At 43.4% G+C, this 6000-nt stretch overlaps 1 protein-coding gene across 1 annotated transcript in view; it reads right to left on the bottom strand.

Annotated features, from left to right (window-relative positions):
- Positions 1-5719, bottom strand: part of PRKG2 (protein kinase cGMP-dependent 2) — a 93738-nt gene extending 88019 nt beyond the window's left edge. Inside the window, exon 1 of the mRNA XM_031432712.2 lies at positions 5615-5719. The gene's annotated coding sequence lies outside the window, so the exon portion shown is untranslated. The remainder of the gene's footprint in view (positions 1-5614) is intronic.
- Positions 5720-6000: the final 281 nt, after the last annotated feature.

Below are 6000 nucleotides of genomic sequence, written 5' to 3' on the forward strand. Positions count from 1 at the left end.
AGGGTCAGGGGCAAGGAATATGATGAGTAGTGGCATTTAGCAAAAGAGATCAATACTATATAAAATTATAAATTATTATCACATTAATTTAATCAAGATTTAAGAATTGTCATTTACAAGAGGTAACTAGAAAAGACACAGGAAATGCAAAGCTGACTTGCAGGCCAATTAACGCCTGACAGCCGGTGTGGGAGGAATCCAGCTTTGTTGTCTGTTTTTCCTCTAGCCCTAAAGTAGTTTGAAACCAGAATCTTGGCTCTGATCAAGACAGTATCTATTTTTCTCTCTACCCATCTGGATTCTGATATATATATATATATCTGTAAATACAGGAGACAGTATAGTGCTGGCTAAGGTAGAGAGCCAGCGTCCCAATCCAAGTACCTTCACTTAGTATTTCTATGCCCTTGGCCACGATATTAAGTGTGAGCATGAATAATAGAAAAAGTAGACACACAGATTGACAGAGAAACAAAATAATGTTGCATGTCATTTAAAGTTGTTAGAGAGTTCAATGAGATAAACCATGATAAGAACTTAGCACCGCACCTGACATGTAGTATGTGTTTAATAAATATTAAATATTACTATTATTATTATTAAAATTATTTACCTAATGAAATAACTCATTCTAGTAGAATAACTTACTGATCAAAAAAATCTGCCCTAAGCCAGCAGGGTGTTGCAGGAGAACAAAGTTAGAGTGCTGATACTACCAGACTTCAATACTTACTATACAGCTGCAATAATTAAGACAGTTTGGTGTTGGTGAAAAAATAGACAACTAACTTAATGGTATAGCACAGAGAACCCAGAAATAGACCCACAAAAATTTAGTCAACTGATCTATGACAAAGGAGCAAAGATTAAATCAATGGGGAAAGATAATCTTTTCAACAAATTGTATTGGAGCAACTGGAAATCCATATGCCAAAAAAAAAAAAAATCTAGACACAGAACTTACATCTTTCACAAAAATTAGATCAGAACAGATCAAAGACCTAAGTGTAAAACACAAACTATAGGACTGCTAGTAGACAATACTGGAAAAAAAATCTAAGTGATCTTGAGTTTGATGATAACTTTTTAGATAAAACACCAAAAGCACAATCCATGAAGGGAAAAATTGATAAGCTGGACTTCATTAAATAAAAACTTTTGCTCTGCAAAAGACACTGTTAAGAAAATAAAACAACAAGCCACAGACTGAGAGAAAGAATTTGCAAAACACCTATCTCATAAAGGACTATTATCCAAAATATATAAGAAACTCTTAACATTCAACAATAAGAAAATGAACAACCCAGCTGAAAAAGATCTAAACAGACACCTCACCAAAGAAGATACACACATGGCATACAAAGATATGAAAAATTCTCAATATTAAACGTCTTTAGAGACTCTCAAATTAAAACAGCAATGAGATACCATGCTCCTCAGTATTTATCCAACTGATAAGAAAATATTTGTCCAACACCAAAACCTGAATGTGGATGTTTACAAAAGTTTTATTCATAATTGCCAAAACTTGGAAGCAGCCAAGATGTCTTTCAATAGACAAATGGCTAAACAAACTGTGGTACATCCAGACAATGGAATATTATTCAGTGATGAAAAGCAATGACTATCAAGCCCCGAAAAAACATGGAGGAACTTTAAATGCATACTGTTAAGTGAAGGAAGACAATCTGAAAAGCTTACATACTGTATGATTCCATTTATGTGACATTCTGGAAAAGACAAAACTGGAGACATAAGATCAGTAGTTTCCAGGAGACTGGGGAGAGTGAGGAAAAAATGAATAGGTGGAGTACAGAGGAATTTCAGGGCAGTGAAGTTATTCTATGTGATACTGCTATGGTGGATATATGTCATTATATATTTGTCCAGAACTGAGCAACAAAAAGAGCAATCTCTAATGGTTTCAGTTAATTTTTCAACATTGGCTCCTCAGCTGTAACAAATGTACCACACTGATGCAAGATGCTGAGAACAGGGGAGGGGAGGGGAGACTAGGGAAACTCTCCGTACTTTTCATCCAATTTTTCTGTAAACCTAAAACTACTCTAAAAAAGAAAGTCTATTAAAACAAACAAACAAACAAGTATGTACCAAGAGTGAGTACAAGAAAGTTGATAGCATATTCAGGGAACAGGCTGAAATGCATGATGGGTAAAGGAGAGTGATGAAAAATGAAGCTGAAAAAGTACAATACTGGAAAAAAGATACTGAAAAACTTCATATGCCATTTATGGTGTCTAAATTTAGTGTAGGTCAAGTTTTTTTCAAGTCACATGGTCAGATTTGTCCTTTAGAAAAATAATTAATTGTTTTGTAATAAATATGCAATGGAGTGAAAAAAGCTTCGAGGAAGAAAGACAAAGTAAGAGGCTATCACACCAATCCAAGTTAAGAGGGGATGAGGACAAGGTAAAGGTGAGAAAGAGTCCCAACCCTATTCTAACGGTGAACTCAAGAAAAAATGGACCATCTCCATGGTGGCCAGAAGAGAAAAACATTATCATAGGGGATTTGATAAAAGCCATGGCTATAAGCAACTCCGCAATTTCCTTCCCTTCAATAAATCATGAAAAGTAGGACAGATTCTTTTTCATAATATGGGCAAGTAAGCCCAAAGTCAAATGAATTACAGAGGCTTCTAGAGACAGTTTTCTAAGTTGACATGAAACTGATGCATCTCAAACTTGAACTCTTAACTTTGCCTCACCAAATTTCTTTCAAAAAATAATTAACCATCACTGAGTATATAAATCCCTGCTGCTCCTCCCTGAAGCAACCACAAAGAGTTGTCCTTATGAGAAACAACTCAGTTTCACGTAGATGCCACAATTAAAAGCTTCTGTCCATCTGACCCTGTGACTGTTGACCTGGGGCTCCATTTTGAATCTACTGCTTGTTTTCTCTGACCACAGCATCTTAATTTGGGGAGTAATTTTCCCTCATGAAGCAGTCATATGAGCTTTTTATTGTACCAAAATTTCAGCTACTCCTGAGGCTGACTGTCTTTTTGAAGTGCCCCACAGAAATATTTACAGCAAGTTTTATAAATGCTACATATTCCATATTTTCACTGCCAAACATACTGGCATTCCATTCAGCTTCTTTTGGGTGCTATGGTAGCAGATAAGCAGGTAAACACAAGGAAATGTAATTTTATAGGTGTAGGTCTGGAGATTGTAGCTGATGGAATTTGAGTAATCTTAAGAAAAAGAATAAAGATTTGGAATTTTCCATTATGGCAACTGGGTAAGAGATGATGTCATTAACCAAAACAAGGAGTAGATTTGAGGGATATGACAGTGAGTTTAACTTTGGACAGTTTGAGGAAGCTGTGGAACCATTAAAGCCAAGAAGTTCAGTAGGCAGTAAGAAACAAGGGACGAGAAAATCAAAGGGGAGAAGCTGAAAATACTTAGCAATCGTCGATACAAAAGTAAAAGGTAAAGCTGAAGAAGTAGATAAAAGTGCCCAGGAGATTGGCAATAGGGGAAGAAGAGTGTTTAGATCCATGTGAAGTTTGAGAGAAAAACTAGAGAGATGGTAAGAAGAAGCTATTGTGTTTGTCAGAGAGAGGATGTGGAAGGATTAAAAGTAAAAGGCAAGAATGGTGGGAGGAATACTGCAGGGGCAGAATCTCCAAATGTGGTAATTAAATGGGCGCGCATAAGAGGAGAGTCAAAAAAGGTTCCAATGTTTTGATCTTGGCAGGCTTAGAGGACGGCAGTACTATGAACTCATTCATTCATTAAAAATGAATAGAGCACCATCTATGGGCTAGGCACTGTGACACTGACCACAGTCAAGAGAAAAAGCATGCTTTATGGAGAAAGTATTGAGTCTGGATTTGTATCTGTTGAGTTTGAGGTGCCCGTGGTCATCAAAGTGGAAATCTCTAGCAGACGGTAGCAAAGAAGGTCAAGGCAAGTGGTAAGAACTGAAGTCCCACTAGTAGATGCGATCACTAAGGGAGAAAAGTAAGGAATGCCTCTATTGTTATGTGTGTACATTTAGATGGTACCTGTGGATATAACCTATAGGAGAAGACGGGGAGGAGCTGCCAATAACAAAGATGGAGAAGGAACAGTCGTACAGTAAGAGATCCAAGAGAAGTATCATAGAAGCCGTGAAGATGAGATTTTCAGGAGGTGAGCAGGCTGCAGCTCATCCCACAGGCATATCAAAGTAAATCAGATCAGAGGGGAAAATACTGAATTTAGCCTTTCACATAAGAATTGGGTTAGAAACCGGATTACAAAGGACCCTGGGAAGAGCAGACACTAATAGTACTTCAAAATGGTACCATGGTTCATGCGATGGGTTTTCAGAATAGCAAAAACATGAGAGTATTTGTAAGCCCAGAATAATGAACCAGTGAATACTGAGAAAATGAAAACACAGAAAAAGGGGATAATTGTTAGGATAATAGCTTAGAGGAAGCAAGAAAATATGGGCTCAAACGGCTTGGGCAGGTTCCAGGCAACATATGCCTTCGCTGTGAAGGGAATTAGCCTCATCTGTAAGGATTTCAGAGGACTGGAGCGAAGCATTTCAGGTAAAAGAGAAAGATCTCTGTGTACCATATTTTTATGTCATTTATTCTTAGTCACACAGCGTTCCAATGGTGAAGATGGCCTCTAACTCACCAAAGAGAATTCTCCACCATATGAGACTACCTACCCTCCTGTGTAAAACTAAACTGTAGTACCGGCGACAGCTACTGTTATGTGGGACGATCGCCTCCTCCCAGAGTTAAACAGAAACTTCCAAAGAAAAGAGACAGTAATTTCTAAGGAACTAGGCGGGGGGAGGGGGGGTACGGGGGGACGAGGAGGCAGGCAGGTGTGTGCTGCTCTCTTCCTTTATAAAGAAGCTCCTGGACACTTTGGCAACGAGATGAAGATCAGCGCGTCAACCTTTCTCCCTGTCCATTCTGCGTGCGTTGTTTCTTCGTATTCTGAGCCATGGTCTCACCTGCTGTGCCTCTGCACCCTAGTTCTTCTCAAACTTGAACCCCTTGCTTTTTCTCTCATCCCCAAAGTGACTGATTTCGTCTTTGTCTGTTTGCTCTTGTTTCTTCACCGCCGGGAAAAAAGAGAGTAAGAAATGGGAAAGCGCCTCACGGTGCCTAGAGTGACACAGGACACCCACACAAGTTTACAAGGACTCGTGAAGTCCTCGCCCGAGACCTCGTCTCCTAACAGCTCCCCGGAGCTCGGCGAAGCGGAGCCGGGAGCGCACGCCCCGACAGGACCGCCAAGCCCTCAGCCCAGGGCAGCAGCCTCCCCGGCCGCCCGGGGTAAAGGAGTGAGAACCTAACGACTCCCCGCGGGAGCTAAGCTCGCCCCTCCCGCCCCCAGCTGAGCTTCTGGAAATCCAGTAGCTTTCCCCTGCCCCCAGGAGCTCACGGAAGGCGGCCACCCCGAGCGAAGGCACCGCGTGCACGCGTTCACACGCCAGGAGCACAGGCAGGAGAGCTGCTGGGTGTGGAACCGATGCGCACCGCGCGCACCGCACACCCAGCCGGCACCCGCGCGCAGCCTGGCCCCGGCCCCTCGGCGCCCCTCGGACGGGGCCCCACGCACTCGAGCCTCACCAGACAGCCGGGTAACTTTCCAGGTGCGCAGCTCGTCTCCTGGGCGCCGCCGCCCCTGCGTCTCCGCGTCCGCTCACTCGCCGCCCTCCCTGCCCAGCCTCCGGCGGCGCCCCAGCGGGGCGCGGGTCAGCTCAGCCAACCCGGGCCGGGCGCGGGGCGCGCAGCGCGGGCCCGGGGCTGCCAGCGCCGCCGCTCGCGCTACGTGGGAGCCGGGGGCGCGGGCGAGCGCGCTGGGCGCAGGAGCTGCGGCGGCTCGGGTGCTGCCGCCTGGCTTCTCCGCGGGGGCCGGTGCAGAGGAGACGCGCCGGGAGGGAGGGAGGGAGGGAAGGAGGGAGGAGAGGAGGGGAGGAAAAGGAGGGGGGCAGGGGTCAGCCGGGGCGATGGCG

Source organism: Camelus dromedarius, chromosome 1 (genome assembly GCF_036321535.1).
Source record: "Camelus dromedarius isolate mCamDro1 chromosome 1, mCamDro1.pat, whole genome shotgun sequence".
In the NCBI taxonomy this organism is placed as follows: domain Eukaryota; kingdom Metazoa; phylum Chordata; class Mammalia; order Artiodactyla; family Camelidae; genus Camelus; species Camelus dromedarius.